The sequence below is a fragment of the Plodia interpunctella genome, chromosome 18 (genome assembly GCF_027563975.2).
Source record: "Plodia interpunctella isolate USDA-ARS_2022_Savannah chromosome 18, ilPloInte3.2, whole genome shotgun sequence".
NCBI classification, from domain to species: Eukaryota; Metazoa; Arthropoda; class Insecta; order Lepidoptera; family Pyralidae; genus Plodia; species Plodia interpunctella.
Window position 1 is genome coordinate 1986194 of NC_071311.1, and position 17896 is coordinate 2004089.

General features: G+C 33.1%; 1 protein-coding gene across 2 annotated transcripts in view; it reads left to right on the forward strand.

Moving 5' to 3' along the window:
- The window catches only part of LOC128677582 (hemicentin-2-like), a 195894-nt gene that overhangs the window by 24481 nt on the left and 153517 nt on the right, over nucleotides 1–17896 (forward strand). The window contains exon 2 of one of the 2 annotated variants that reach the window (XM_053758533.1): nucleotides 1960–1989. The exons of the other annotated variant lie outside the window; for it this stretch is intronic. The gene's annotated coding sequence lies outside the window, so the exon portion shown is untranslated. The remainder of the gene's footprint in view (nucleotides 1–1959; nucleotides 1990–17896) is intronic. 2 annotated transcript variants of the gene reach the window in all.

The window sequence follows — 17896 nt, forward strand, 5'->3', positions numbered from 1 at the left end:
CATGAGATTTCCACCAACATATATTGCGATTTCTGAGGAACGTTAGCCTTTACGAGAAATCATTTAGTTTTTAGTGTTTCCGAGCGAAGCTGTGATGGGTTTTGTGAAGCCGTTGATAGTTTGATACCTATTATCTTGTTTTAATTTGAAGTCTATTGTAATGTGTGTCAATGTGAGCTACCTATACAAGCTGTTTCTGTGTACGTGACCTACATTCGGTAAGGTAACGCCACGTCATGATATTCCTAATAAAGTGTGATGTTAGCTACATATTTTACGCAAAATCCGTCCTTGAAAGGAATTTCTGTGGCATGTGGTTCTGCTATAGAATCTTTCTTCATAGTCGTATTCCTCATGGCTGAGGGGCGTGCTCATTACGTGGAATGAAACACACACAACAACTTTCTTGGCATTATTAATGGAGTGATTTGCCATTGCCTTCAGCATTTCACACACAGGTTAATAATAATTAACCAGTGTGCAGGTTTCCTCACGATGTTTTCCTTCACCAGAAGCAAGTGGTGGTCGATGAAAACTACTATAATATATGAGTCAGATTTGTATACAAACTCATGTGGCACGAGTAGGATTCGATCCTGGGACCTTTCGATCCACAGGCAATAGGTCTTAACTTCTACAGAATACCACTACTCTAAAGCCGAGGTGAGACACGTGGCCTAGTACCCGTGAATACGGGTAACGGGGTTTGCGACGTCATAGCCCCGAATGAAACTATACAACCAAGTTTTCTGTCATAATATCTTAGTGTGATATTACTTTAATTTGACAATTGTATTCGTATATTACATCCCCGAGTGTATGAAATAGGGGATAGAATGTAATTAATTACACTTGTGTTTTGAAAATTTCATCTATCAGCGGGAGAAATAGGGGGTGCACGTTTGTGGCTGCACACTTAGGTATACTGCTATCGATGAAGTCGCAGGCAACAGCTTTTAAAATAATTAAAAAAAAACTAATTTCTACATTAAATAAAATAAATAAATAAATATATTAGGACAAATCACACAGATTGAGCTAGCCCCAAAGTAAGTTCGAGACTTGTGTTATGGGATACTAACTCAACGATACTATATTTTATAAATAGATACATATATAAATAAACATCCAAGACCCGGGCCAATCAGAAAAAGATCATTTTCCATCATGACCCGACCGGGGATCGAACCCGGGACCTCTCGGTTCAGTGGCAAGAACTTTACCACTGCGCCACCGAGGTCGTCAAAATTATTTTAAGATAACATTATTTTAAGATAATATTATCTTTGTACTACATTTTACTTGTGTTTATAATTTTTTTTAAAGCGCCATCTTTTTGCCTTTTTCAGTTTGGTCCTAATTATTAAATTACATAAACTTCATTGTGCAATAAAGTTTAAATTAATAAATATATAATTTTACCAAATTTATACATTACTATGATGGTGATAATGTCACAATATTTTATAATGTTCTTTTAACAACGAAATATTGTAATAAAAATTGTTTTTACCACATTTTTCTGACAAAATACCAAACGGAAACAGTAAAGCAAAACACAGAAAACATATTCTACTACAAAATATATATTCTTCTAAAAATATTATCGTATGTTTTTTCTACGGGTTTGTAAATGGCATCGTTGGCAAAATAATATAGGTATGTCACGAGGGAAACTTGAAATAAAGTGGAACTATGTAGGCGCATACCTACATTGAAATATGTACAGTTACTCTAAGACAATCGCTTTTGCGTACAAAATCTTATGGCGGCTCCAGACTATCGAACAGTACATTGGTGTATTGTACAGCACATTGCTTGTTTTTCATTGCGGTAAATAAAAGCACTAATACATACTGCGCAATGTTCCTGCAATCGCGTCGGCGTCGGTCTGTTCGGCAACAGTATGGTGACAGCATTACGTGCTTATTGACTATATAATGTTACAATTTGTTACAGGTGAGAACGTGCTTCTACTTTCACTGAAAGGTAGGAGAATTGGTACTGATACTCCATGTCTCCCATCTGTGTGAGTCGCCTACATTTTAAACTATAAAACTACGACGCCCGAGGTCCGCTAAAATAATAAAACGAGCCTTAATTGTGCCATTCGACTTTGACTTTAACCTGTATGCCACCTATTAGATAAAATGGCATAATTTGCGTTGTGTTGCCAAGGTTAAAGTTAACGTCAAAGCTGACTGGTATAAGCCACCATTCTTTAGTCTCGTATACCATTCACAAGAGGGCCTATTCCAAGGAGACCTATTCCCAAGCTAACCAGCAGCTTTCTCCCTCCCACACTGCAAGGTGACGATCATTGAAAAGTGTGCTTTACTCAAAGCGTCCTTTGTTAAAGCTTCGAAGCTTTTGCCAGAACAGATGGGAAAAGCTAGACTTCAATAAATAAAAAATTCGTCTGCGTGAAATCCAGTGAAATATAGGACCCATAAGGCGTGTAGTGGCACTAGTTAACTTTGCATGGAAAAACGTACACGTATACGACAGCGGCGAGTTAGTTAAAGTTAACGTCAAAGTTGACCGGTGCATCTCAACTCACTTTAATTCAAAAATTATACTTACTATCGTCTACTTATACATTGAAAAAATCGAACGTTATTAAATCTAAGTATTAAGTCGATATTATTTCAATAAATGTCTACAACGCTATAAAAAACAATGAAAATGTATAAAAACTAGTTTGCAGAACAAATAAAGAAAGAAAAAACATTTCCACTATCAGGTTATCTGAAACCGAGTTATACCTCGTTACAGTATATAAATCACCAGTAACATTAAGGCGGTATGCACACTACCGCTTTATCATTCTAATCTTTTAAAAAAACATTACTCCATTGATAGTTCATAAAGTTAATTTGACTTATTAAGATATAAATTAATGGCACTGCGTAATCTTTGTTTTAGAGTAAACTAATACTATTGTTTCATACTCTATTTATATTTATATAATAATATATAGAATTAAGGATTAACCTAATTATTAGGTAAGACTTATTTTACAAACAATAAGAAAAACTGGCTTCAATAGTTAGAAGGAAAAAAACACTCATCATTTAATAATTTTTACAGAAGTTTTCTTTTATCCGAGTGTTCTAATGATCTATTTGTATGTAAATGGCCTTCATATTTCAACAATTCTCTGTCGAAACGTTAAAAAAATGCATATCAGTATGTGTATTTAGGTACAATCATATACATTAAATACAAAATGGTAAGTGATGTATCGCAATTTGTCTCTGAATTTATCACTTAACAGCCAACCACTTAACAGTACAGGGATTTTTCCAGTAGTTTATACTCGTAGGTGCCTGTAAAAGTCTGATTTCTGAATAAATGTTTTCAATTTGAATATGTAACGTTTGTAAAACTGAGTTCACTTATAGTAAAAATACGGCGAAATCGCTCGTGTACAACACCCGTTAACATCTTGAGAGGGCAATGGCTAGAGAAAATATTTGGAGTGTAGGTTATCTATACTTTCGTATTGTTGTATTAAGTAAGGATTGGAACTAAAATGGATCGGCTTTGATGTAATTTTGATGGCTCTTTGATTACAAACAAAACAAATTCGAAGTCATAACAACTGTCTTTGAGGGACCTTTTTCTATTATTCAATACTTGGCTGAATTATGAATGCCACAAGCCATGTTTGACTGTTAGTTACACGTGGCTGTTTTATTGATATTTGTGATTAATGGACGTTAAATATTGACTATGTCTGTGAATTTAGACTATGATAACAGCTAACCTCGAAGTACGATTTACAGAAATGATTATACTATATCTATTTAATACCCATACTTCCATAATAATAATAAAAAGAAATTATTTGTTTTTTTAAACTTTGTTACTTATTTTTTATCTCGCATATAATTATGGACCAAGGATTTGCCGCATGCGCGTGTTGTACAAAAGTGTACATATAGGACACTCAGTTGTAGTTCTCATACCAAGTGAATTTTGTAATTCTTTATGAGAAATAAATATCTTTAAACCCAAACTCAAAAACATTTACTGAATTTGAAAAAAAATGGACACAGAGACAGAGCTATGAATCATTTTAAAGCTACACTTGTGATTTCCGATTTTATATATATATAATAGACATTTTTTTTTCTATAAAGTAAAAAAAAACTTTATTAAAGATCCCCCAAAAATCACTGTCTCGCCTCTCAGCCAAATCGAGTTAGCGCCGTCCACCACGTATAATAATATAATAAGAAAACCCACCGTTTTTCATAATCACAAGGGCCAGAATTTACTTTTGTTTCAATTGTTCCAGTTTTAAGATAAGATTTATTTGGCGTCTGTCTCCTCCTTGCACAGAATTCGGAATTATATATAATATAGAATCGACAATATTTGTATCATTTCGTGGTATAGATAGAATGTTTAAAAACCTGAGTTAAAACAAGAACGAACTCACGCCTTCGACATATCCGGGACAATGCTTTTACTATTAAGCTAAATTTTATGGTACCTAATAGAATATATACAATTTTTAGCATGGTTTTCTCTAGAGACTACAACAATTCTACAAAAAAGGCGGGAAAGATTTATTCAGGGCCGACAACGCTGGTGTAACACCCGGTGTTGCAGACGTCCATAGACTATGTAGAACATGCATGTTTGGTTGCCTGAGCAAGTATACAAAAAAAGATTTTAAATCGGTCAGGTACCGGAACTATTTACTTGGCTGCCAATGTCAATTCTACTCGTTTATTGTAAATTCTATGCTCCCCTCCAGCCTCCTGCAGAGGATTTACCTCCTTTTGCTTGTTTAGAAACATTGTAACAGTATTCAATGGGTTTTTGTGCTCGAGATTGCTCACTCTATTCACCGAAATTTATACTCTTAAACTTTGTAATAAATGGAGAATAGCAGCGTTAAAGAAATCTGACCCCTTTAGTAGTAAAATACGGAATTAGGAAGGGTCAAAATTGTTTAAATTATTTTGTGATAGCTGGATTCGGGTATCAGCTTTATCTTCAACAATGTTATGTACTGAATTAATCGTATATTTGTATTGTATGACGGTAGAAATGTTCACCATATTAATAAATTTTTTGTCCCATAGGTACTATGTAAATTATTAAACTAATACGTAGAATTCGTCAAAAAAATTTTTTTTCACACTCTCCCTCTCTCCCTCTCCCTCTTTGCAGCATTTTCTTAGTTCTCTAAGTCATTTCCATTAAAATCAATCTCACTACACAACAAAAGATTAAAAGTTTTAACAATAAGAAATCTCGCAATAAAACTGAGCGGCCACCGTGAAGAATATTTCCAAACTGCCGGCATTTCCCGAGGAAACCCGGAAACTGACCATTAGTGAAAAATGGCCGGCCCTCGCATATTACCGATATCTAGGGCTGCCATTGTTGAGATTGATTTAAGGTGGGGTTGTCAAAAGTACTATTTTTTTCGTATTTTTTTGAATATCGAATTTATTGTAGAAATAAATCATCCAGTAATAACTTGGAGGGTGACAAAAGTCTGATTCTGTGTAAATTCTGATATTGATTTGACTTCAACCCTCGAATAGTAACGATTAACATAGCTTTTTAAAATAATAAAAATTTTGGATGTTGGAAATTCCAACGTAGGCATCCAAAATAGAAAAAAAACTGTGGATGCTTTTATATTCACATGAATATAGTTTAACCAATAAAATAGTATTTTTTCTTTAATTATAAATAAATTGTGTAGTTAGCTACACAATTTATAATACCAAAACTACACATTTTATAATGTCAAACGAAAATATCTTTCATTGTTGTGACAACCCTAGTGCTATCGATTTCGTAGCAGCGTTGACTTATGAAAGGACAAACTTCGAAAAGAAAAAAATATGGCTTCCGAAAACAATTTCATGCCGAAAGGAACCCCGATTTTAATTATAATGTTTTCCATTTAATTTAGTTCACAAGATTTTTTTTTATTTGAGAATTTTGTGACTTCGTGAATATATATGTATATCTGTGGAAATGAGAAAATATTTTATTTACATGTGTATAGACTTTTACTTTTCGAAACCATTTTTTATTACAAATTTTATTAATAAAATTACTTATTTTAATCATGGTAAAATCTAGTGGTAGAACTTAGAGAACTATCTAATGTTCAGTGTTTCCTGAAAATAAATTATTGATTGATCAATCGAAAGTCCGGTCTTTTGGAAAAAAAAATGGTGTTTTTGAGTCAACTGGACAAGTTGTGTCCTAGCAATCGGGCGATGATTCTTTTAGTTTTTACGTGAAATAGAAATATTACTATTATTTAAAAATACTAAAATAGAATAATCATAATTTTAAAATATAAACAATACACTAAATTTCCACCAGAACTATAAAAGGGCTTCCATACAGGTCAAGATCTTTAATTAAAGGGACCTCAGTGGGGATGTGTTGAAGTGACATGCGTAATATGTTTGGTTATTCGGGACTTGGCAGTTTCCTAAATGGTGAGACCACGTAATTCCCCCGGGCAATTCAATCGCTTGTGAAGGTAATTATAATAGTACCTATATAACACACAATATGTAGTTGTGACAATAATTTAATCCTAATCCAAACTAATATTAGTTAGGATAGGATCCTGACTAATATTATAAATGTGAAAGTAAGTTTGTTTGTTTGACTCTTCACGGTATATCTACTCAACCGATCTTCTTGAATTTTTCTATATATATAGTTTGAAGTATGAAGAAGGATATAGGGTACATTTGATCCGGAAAAATTAACGCGGATGAAGGCGCGGCCAAAAGCTAGTTGAAAATAATTCAATTGATTATAATAACTATTCATTATATTATTTTGGTATTTATGCAAGTATGTGCGACGCCCCGGGGCTTCGCTCCCGTGGGAATTTCATCATATGTATTGTTTCATGTTATATTCTATCCATGTACCAAATTTCATAATAATCCGTTTAGTACACATCCTCACAAACTTTCGCATTTGTAATTTAATATTAGTAGGATTTTACTTGTATTTTGTTATATTAAGGTTTATATCTTTTCTCTTATTGACGCACTTTTTAACTTCATCAGCCAAAACTTAACTAAACTCACCTTAAACTTCCCCACTGCTTGGGCACAGACCTTTCTTATGGATGTAGGTATAAGGAGTATGCGCTTTGACCCACCACGTAGACCTAAATGTGGGACTTAGTTTTATATAACTTTATTAACCGTAACATACAATTAAGCAACACAAACAATAGCATTCCCAAGGAGGGTTGATGTCAGGCAGGCGGCCGGTTGTAAAATTTAAGGCAAAACTTATTACAGTATATGGATCTGAATGTTGGGCGATGAAAGTGATGGATGAAAGGAAACTTCATGCGACAGAGATGCGAATGCTGAGATGGATGTGCGGGGTAGCAAGTATGAAAGTAGCACCAGTTAATGAGAAATTACATAGTTATACTCGTAGGTTAGGCTGGTTCGGGCATATTTTAAGAAGAGATGAAACTCACGTCACTCAAAGGGCATTAAAGATGGAAGTAAAGGGTTCCAGGAATAGAGGAAGATCTAAGAACAAATGGATGGAGTGTGTCAAGGATAGTGTGAACAGGAAAGGAGTATCAATGGATATGGCAAATGACAGAACGAAATGGAAGGAACTTACATACTGTGCCGACCCCACATGAGTGGGATAAGGTCAAGAAGAAGAAGATTAATCGTAACATAAAGTGACTAAATCATAAGTTATAACTTACGCTAACAGAGTATAGTACAAAATTACCTTTTAGCAAACCTCCCGATGCCTTTCCAGATTGATTAAATATGCTCACAGTGCGGGTAGTGCGGCATAAGTTCTTGAATACAAAATAGGTTTCTACGCGAAAACATATTCGTTGCCATTTGTATCGTAACGAATAGGAATATATCATTTTGAGTATAGCCAATCGTTTAAATCGGTCACTAAATAGCACAGAATTCCATTTGATTACTTATCCGGCTAACGTTTGGTCAATTTATTGTAATAAAAGAAACGTGCAGAAGATAAATACATTTATTGTATTTTTTATACATTAAACATAAAAGCGCTTCTTACAGCTTATCATGGTTTAGTGGAATCAACACTTAGATAATTTTTTGGGGCAATTCGACGGATAAGGATATAGCTTTTAAAATGCAAAAACGCTGATTAACGCAATGTTTTGACTCCAAAGCACTGATAGTTGTCAGCCGTTTTTAAAGAACACAAAATTCTTACACTTCCGTCACTTTACATACTTGAGGTAGCAACATTTGTGAAAACCAATGCTCATTTATTCCCTCGTCTAGCTGATGTTGTATTGAGGAATCATCGAGATATCTATCGATTATGCATGCACCCATCAAAAACTGCTTTACTCGGTAATAGCATAGTATGTATGGCACCGAAAATTTAACAAAATTCCAAATCAATATGAAAGCTTAAATTTAAATCTATTTAAAAAGCACCTCAAGCCTTTATTAACTGATAAATGTTATTATACATTTAATGATTTCTTTAATGATAGACTCGGATAGAATTTAGGGCTAGTATACATTATAATTCTTTTTTTGTTTTGGATTTGTAGTGGATAGCATGCTCCTCTTTATTTATTTATATTTGCATACCTATATTCGGTAAAACATGTAGGTTTAATTCATTTTCACATCAATTTATCTATTTGTACTCATGTTTTTGGCAAATAAATGTTTTCTTTCTTTCTTACAGAGGTAAGCGTTTGTGAGTTTGTATGTTTTAGGCGGGTAATCTCCGAAACTACTGAACAATTATTTCACCATTGGAAAGGTACATTATCCTAGATTGCTATAGGCTATATTTTATCTCAAAATCCACACGAGAGCGAAGCCCCGGGCAACATCTAGTACCTAATATATAAATTACTTATGGAATATATCAAATCATAGTTTTTGTAATGTTAATTATTTACAAATAATATATAAATTACTTATGGAATACATGAAATCATAGATAAATGAAAAAACATAAAATGCACTTATATAAATTTCAATATAAAAAAGTGATGTTGTGTACGTCAGTCAAATACACCGCCCCGAATCGCGCCTGATTCAAATGTGCCCATGACGCACGCGGAATTTCCCCGTTGTATTGCTGGCGATATGCGTTGCTTCAGATAATATGCGTCTACGTGGAGGTCATTATGATGCGTATTTAGCGGGTGATTAGTAAAACGACCGAGTTCAATCGAAGCTAGTTTAGTCCATTATTGATGATAAATAAATACATAGAGATATGTATACATTTTCAACAGCAATAAATGAGATAAACAAAAGGACGACAGCTCACACAAAGGAAGGTCAATTGCACCAGCCAATTTTGACGTTAACTTTAACCTGCGCAGGAAAACGCAAGTACACCATTTTGTCTAAACGAACGGTGAGAAGTAGGTTAATGGTGCAACTCACACTAAGCTAGTGTCGCGGGACAAATATTAACCCGCTCCGGGAATCGAACAGGGGACGGGGTTGGTGAGCACTACGCCATAGAGGTCGTCAAGAGATTGGTACTTATGTAGTGCAACAACTCTGAAAGCATAATGCTCCTAATGGTAGTTGAGTAAAAACATTATAATGTCCGTAACTTGTACATTTTCAATCAATGGGTTGTTATAAATTTGCCACAAAAAAAGTCAAAGTAAATTCGTCACAAAAAAGTACTATGTGTAAATTTGCCACACCTTAATTTTTTTACAGTTAATTTTGATATAGAAAATTGTAAATTCGTCACATCGATTATTTTCTTAAAGACAGCAAAAAAATTAAACAATATTTCAAATAAAAAAAAAACATTTATTTATTTAATCACAGTTTTAGGTTTTCTACCTTACATCTAACATAAAAATCACAAATCAATTTGATGGATGGATTTAATTATAACATAAGGAAAAGCAAAACAAAGATAAATTTGCCAAAAACCATCTATTTTGAATATATTCTAAAAATTCACAGCAATATTACTTAACATCTACATAATCATATAAATCACAGCTCACTTTATATATATCTACGTTTAAAATAAACTGATAGCAGCTGATTTGCCTAGAACCTACCTACCAACAATATAACAATCGTATAAAAATAAAGATAAAATATTTTTCTTTTATTTTAATAAGTAAAGATATTGATTTTAGTTTAAAACATATCCGTAACAACTATGTAATAGTAGAATATGTCAAAGCAAATAAAACTATTAAAATCATATAGAAGAGCGCGTTTCATGAGCAATTAATAAATCACAGTTAAAATAACAGAATTATTTGTAATAAGTCAACATTTGTTTTCTTTAAAAATCATATATTAAAATTCGTAATATAAAAACTGGAGTATAAAATTAAATGAATATACTATATTTACACACTACTTTAAAATGCTGCAAATAAGAAAATTTTGTAAGAACTTCAGCCAGTGACCTGTTGTTATAATTGTCTAAAAGAGTTTTCAATTCTTTGTCATATGCAATATATCTACGTGTTCTCAAGTTTAATGGTACAGCCAGTTTGAGTTTTTTTTATGTTAATATTACGTAATCAGCCTCCTTTTTAAATGTATCGAGAAACTGAAGCATTCTAGGTTTTTTTATGCATCATGTTGTTTAAACGTTTAAGCCATGCTTCTGCTAGATTTATTGTCCTGTGACGAGAACCATGTACATTCTAATGATAGCATGTGCTGGAGTGCTGTCTAGTACCTATGTTTGTTTTAATTTTTCCAAATTATGTTGTCCTCATATAGTTGCATACTTAAAACCATTTGCAATAAATATTTATATTTCATTTTGATCGCTAAATTCGCTATTTTTTCATTTGATCGCTAACTTTGCTTGCTGTCGGTACTTTACTTGTGGCAAATTACAATAAGCCGAACCTATCTGTGACGAACTAATACATACTTTTTAATGCATGTGATGAATGTATGAAGTTTTAAAAACGTGACGAATTTACTTTGTGGCAAATGTACAACAACCCATTTCAATGTTACACGTTTTTGTAAAAAAATTTCGATATCACCCTTACATCGGGTTGATCGGTATTGAGCACACTTGAGGATTACTCACATCCTATACAACATAAAAGGCTCTCCTTAGGGCATTTTTGTATAAGGATATTGCCATAAACAGGAAATCCTTATTAATTGATATCAGCGATGGCTTGTATCAGTTTTCTCTAAAGGTTGTTTGTTATTTATTTATAGTGGGATTATAACTAGTTTATTTCCTTTTTTATATCTTCCTGTGAGTGTTGTGAATTTAATTCCATCCAGATTAAACCCCTTTCATGTTCTTGAGATGTAACTGTGACGTCGTTATATGTTACCAGATAATGTAAAACATTTCCCTTTCAATATTAAGTTGAGCAAATTACTAGCTACAATAAAAATATCCTGTAAAATTGTAGCCACGTCTACACGGTTCAGTTGTATTAATTAATTACGTTAACGTTAACTTTAACCTGCACAGAAAAACGTAAAGTAAGCCATTTTACTCGTAATTTTACGACGGCCAGCGGCGCGCAGGTTAAATTGAGTGGTGTAACCGACCCGACATCTAAGGTGGAAGAGGATTCAGTAATAAAAATCTACATGAGTTTTATTCAGTAATACATTAAAATTTAATCTACAGGAGTTTTATTCAGTAATAAATATTATTACAATCTGCAAACAAAGTACCAGGGAAACATAGCACGATAGGAGTTTTATTCTAGCTAAAACCAAAGCGCAGATTAATTTTAATCTGATATTTGTACGTGCAATCCTGTCGCCTTGGATTTGTGCACGCTTCACTTGTTCTATTGTCTGCAGACGTGTGCATCCAACTGATGTTATAATGAAGACAATTGTATATGCAGGCTCTTGTTGTGGTTTCAATCGAAAATGTAAACACCTTAGCTTAGTCGTATAATCCTATAGTACTTGGGCGATGAAATCCACTTAGTATTTTTGTTAATTGTTTTAATGAAGATGTCGAAAGTCTTGTTACGTTGCTAGATCCTTTCTCGCCTCCATAAGGACCTATATGTTTTCGAATATCGAAAATAATATAAATATTGCAATATTTATATTGCTCATTTAATATAAATGCGAAAGTGATTGTGTTTGTTACCTGTTTACGCTAACCAAACTTTCACCAAAGCATCTAATCTGGTGGCTTAAGAAAATTACTATATGTATACATGAGTCAGATTGGTATACAAAATCATTTAGGTATTTATGCAACAAAGCCTATTCATTCTTCTATTCTATTAGGATTCGAACATGGGACCTTTTGATTGACATGCGTCTTAATCACTAGACCACAGGCGATGACAATCTACTTTCTACAACCGAGGAGACGTGTCTGATTAAACATAATCCAGTGTTTGTGCGTGAGACACTGAGATCCAGCGGGCGCACCCGAACGCACGCCTCGCTTGAGCCTTTGTCGCGATATCGCTACAATCTCGCTGCGATCCAATTTCGTATCGAAATCAACTCGCAGATTGAGCTGAGATGTAATAAAGAGGGATGATGTACGGAAATTACTTTGTCTATTTACGTAACGTTATAAGGATTTAATATTATTTTAGGAATAACATAGGTAAGCAGAAATATTTTCGTTCTATATACAATCTATATAGTAGTCTTCTCCATATCCAGCATTGGACTTGAAGCTTTTTTAATCAACTCCACTTCTATTGGTTTATAGCCAAGGCAACCGAAATTAACTAATTATAAAAGAAAAAAACCTACGGATGAATCATTGATGACATGACAGCGCGACCGCAGCGGTCGAAACGCTCTGCGAACCACCCAGCTATATTAGGTATATAGGGTGGTTCGCAGAGCGTTTTTCAGTAACTGAAAATCCAATAACAATAAGTATGTTGTTGCTCTTCACGCATTATCCACTCATAAGGACATTGGGTACCATTTGTCCCGGAAAAAAAACATTTCTCTTTTCTTGTGGGAAATTTGCGAGTGTAAAGCTTTTGCCTTGGCCCGCGCGAATGTTCCACAATAAAAATAGTCTAAATTGAGATCACAAGTTGTGATAAATATGACACCACTTCTGTAAATATTTTATTTGTGAACTGACTCGTGCTAGTATCGGACGTGAGCCACGTGACCACAGAAGTGTCATGTTTTATTATGTGTGACTATAACCACTATACTGTGGTTTACCCTATTGCGGAATTTCTCGCATTACTATATAAATCTAATGTCATCTGGGTTAAGTTCGTATTCTTACATTATTTTGAAAACCTTTTTGGCTCAGCTTCTGCCTTTTGCTGCAATGCTGCCAGCCTGTTGGGCACTTTGCCGCAGGATAACGGCAGCTTGATGGACTATATAATTCGTATATATACTTAATTCGTTTTCTTTTAAAGTTTATTCAAGTTTTTATGTCATAATTTGTTATTTTATATGATATAGGTACTTAAAATTGTAATATTCAAAAGCTAAAATAAATATATACTTGTATTTTTAAAGAATGTAAAGGGATTATACTTTATTTACTTATATGATATAGGTACTTAAAATTGTAATATTCAAAAGCTAAAATAAATATATACTTGTATTTTTAAAGAATGTAAAGGGATTATAACTTTATTTCAAATACATATAGCTAAATATCGGAGCTGATACTGATTATTTTATTTAATGTTATAAATATTTTTTTAATTAAATTTAATAATTTATATGTAAACTAAGATATTACAAAAATATTACAATTTTATAATATGTTTATTTGGGTGATTCAAAGTAAGAACAAAGTTTTTGGCCGCTAAAGAAAAAAAAATATAAGCCACGTCAATACCAAATTACAGAAAATCAATGTTAAAGTACTGGTGTACGGTGTAGCCTAGTAAGTAATTCACAATGAATGAATATGCTATTTTAGGTTATAATGGTGGAAAATAGACAGTTGTGAAATGAAAAGATATTACGCGCCACTCCATTTAAAATGGGATTTGGTAGCGGAAAAGTAAGTTTTATGTATACATAAGTATTTGTCCAAATCATTTATTCAGAAATTAGGCCATCATAGGCACTTTTTCACGTCAATTTTATGTAAAATATATTTGTGTCAAATATTTAATTGGATGTTTATTTTATTTTTGGATTTATTTTGTATTTATTTTTTGTTATTATTTTATATGAATTTCACAGGAACTAATAACCCTCTTTTTTGGAAAAAAGCGGTGATTCAATCGCTCGACAATCAATTTAGAAGCGCGCCACGAAATGACAGTTTGACAGTGACAGCCGATTTATTCTTAATTCATCCAGCTAGCATTGTTTCATCCAGCTAGCGGATATATTATAATATATCCGACAAATAAATAAATGACCTAAACAAAATATTATAAACCATGAAACTCTAAAAAGGTTAGCTACGTGTCTCGTAGTGAGACCTCGAAGTGTCAGTTCCTTCGCCGGAATGCACTTTATGTTATTACACAAACTACGTGGGGACAGTAATCACGAGGTAAGTTACAGTTTGTTGTACAATTTGTTAGGTCATGCTCGTGCCTTGAATTTAGAGACAGAAACGGTTTCCATTTAAAATTTAAAATCAGTCTCTATTCGATTTGTAAAGAATTAAAAAAAAAAGAAGTTGGGACGTGATTGTTGAAGTTGGTGTTGTGAAATGAAGAAATGCCATTTATGGACACTTAAAATGGTTATTTGTTCCTGTGAACATACCTCTAGAACTCACTTCTAATATAAATTCAAGTCCTAGTAATGCTGTATCTCTACTTAAAACTAATGTCACTGCATGTAGATCTAAATGTAAGTTTTCACACATAGAACCTAGTGACATCATTAAAACTTTTAAACAGCTAAATCTTAAAAATTTTGAAGATTGGGGTATGTCTGTTAGTTTGATTCAAATTATAATCAATGTCATAGCTGGAGACTTAGCTTTTATATTTAATCAATGTGTTGACCAAGGTACTTTTCCAGATTTAATGAAATATAGTAAATTAATTCCATTATTCAAAAAAAAGGTGAAGGTAAAAAATCTGAGCCTGGCAATTACAGACCAATTTCAATATTACCCGTATTAAGCAAGGTATTTGAAAAGATAATGCTCAATCAAATGCTACATCATTTTAAGACCCATAATCTTTTCCACGGCCATCAATATGGCTTCACTGCCGGAAAAAGTACAACTGACGCGGGAGTGGCTCTTGTCAGTCATATTTACAACGCGTGGGAGAATTCACAGGATGCCATCGGAGTATTTTGTGATCTTTCTAAAGCATTTGATTGTGTAGATCATGAAACACTTTTGCGAAAGCTTAGTCAGTACGGTTTTGATTCTAAATCAATTGAGCTAATAGCTTCTTACTTAAAAGATAGGTTATAAACTGTTGATATTAATAACGTTAAATCAAATGGTTGTAATGTAAAAATTGGCGTACCACAAGCCTCAATTCTAGGACCATTTCTCTTCTTAGTTTACGTCAATGATCTGCCATACATGGTAGAAAAGCGGGCTGACATCGTGCTGTTTGCTGATGATACGTCATTAATCTTTAAAGTAGACCGCCATAGCGAAGATGTTAATCTCTCTCAATACATATTTGACAACATTATACATGTCCGGAAAAATTTAAACTTATTTAAAAAAGTTGGTGATTACACTGATAGAGCTTTACGTAATAAAGATAAATTGTCTGTCCCCGGGCATCGGTTGGCCAAAGTTAGAATGTTTTTGTTGGGAACTGTATCCGTTTTTGTAACAAATTGCCTAAATGGATTATTCATTTGCCGGACAATAAATTTAGAAATTATATTAAAGAAGTATTTTGTAAAAAGGCATCCTAAATTGAATAAAGAATTTTGAATTTGAATTATGGTCAAATTTTAAAACAGCATATAGAATCTTTCATCAAATATTTCATTATTCAAACAAAACATTGTAACTGCGCCATTTTTGTTTATTTTGGAAAGTTTCAAAATGTAGTTTAAACATTGGCAGGCCGCTTTCGTTTTCACGTAGGTGGTCCTTTTTAAACAACTACAGTGAATTATGTATAAACGTATCTATTAATTATTTGCAATACACAACAAGTATGTGAAATAATATAACTTCAAAAATTTATAAACATAAATCTAATTTTAAATCACATCATTACTATCATACAGTGTGTCGTATGTCGCAGCCATGTGGTTAAATCGGCCATTTAATTGGAAGGTTAGCCCGTTCATTAAACGCTGACATTCAATTTGAACATTTAGGCCGATCATTCATTGAACTAGCATCAATCAACGTTCAACTAGTTGGCTTAGTGTAAGCTAGCCCTTTGAAGACGGCTGATATAAAATCAGGCATATTATTTAAATTTAGGTCACATTTTTTCCACTGCAACCTTTAATGGTTATTCGGAGCTGTGACGCCCCAAAGCCCTACTTTAGGGCATCACAGCTCCGAATGAAACCGGGAACACGCAAAGACGTGAGAGAAATAATTGGCTGTACATAGGAATATTTGCTTAAAACGTAAAACCAGAAAACACATATTTGTGAATACGAAACTTACTAATTGAGGGTCCAGTCCAGTATAATTTGCCATCTTTACCTTTCCCAACTTTTCAGGACTATAAATCAGGTGTTCCTTTTGCCGGCGTCCTATGTAAGCGATAGAACGCTGCAAAACGAAATGCCACGCTGTGTACTAAGTGATTACGCACCCCGTAGCCGCATTGTCGGTCAAAACAATGCTATCTTCTTCGCTCGCTATGTAAATCTACTGATGTGCGAATGAGGCGATACGAGACAAGTTCTAGATGTAAAACTTTACAATTTAATTCTTGAGTAACTATGTAGTACTCAAAAATAGAACTTTATCAAAATTTTATCAAACAAATCGGCCCAGCGATTGACATGAAAGAATGACAGTCAAACTTTTCCATTTATAATAATTTGTTTTAATATGGAAAGATATGGATATCCAATTACAATATCCAATTACAAAGATATAGATATCCAATTACAATCAACTAATAATTCTAAATATAAATGTGTAATTATATCTAAATTCGGCTAATCGCTTTCGGAAAGGACAATCACCTTTTCAAAATCGATTTTCAGCACGACTAATAATGTATAGGTGTGCAAATAAAGTTTTAACTCGTTGATCGCGCAGAATCGAGACACAATGGATATACAATTGTTTGATCGGCAAATATGCATCGATTCGTAAGCGATTTTGGGTGGATCGCGAATCGTTTCAACCAAGTCTGTGGTTTCCTCCTCTAACCTCTGCTGCTGCCGCGCTGTCATTACAATTATAAGAATTTTAACAAAGACAAAAATTAGTTTTCCTATCTGACTTCAAAATAATTAATCCGTACTGTGGTAATGTCAATTTTATGAATGATTGATTTTGGAAATCATCCTCAAGAAAATTGACGGATCGTAATAACAGCGCGGCTGCAGCTGTCGAAAGGCTCTGAGAACCGCCATTTTGTGTTATCATTCTATTTTTAAACATTATTATGGTAGTAGCAAACATATCAACACTGAATGGGAATGATTAGGAATTGTATTAGAGATATTTTAATTTTAAGATTGAACAAAACAAGGGCCTAATTCTTGTCTCCGTTTACACTCTACTAGCCCTCTAGCAATTACCGTTAATATATATAATAAACTTTCACAAACCATTAATGATAAAAAAGACTGAAAAACATTATTGCAACATATTAAAGAAATTGTTATTAATAAAAGTTATTACAATGTTTCAGATTACTTTGAATAATAAAATGAAATAAAATTAATAAATTAAATTCGAAATAAAATAACTAATTAATGAATTGGTACCAAAATAATTAACCAATAGAAAATAAATGATCTACTGAATGAAA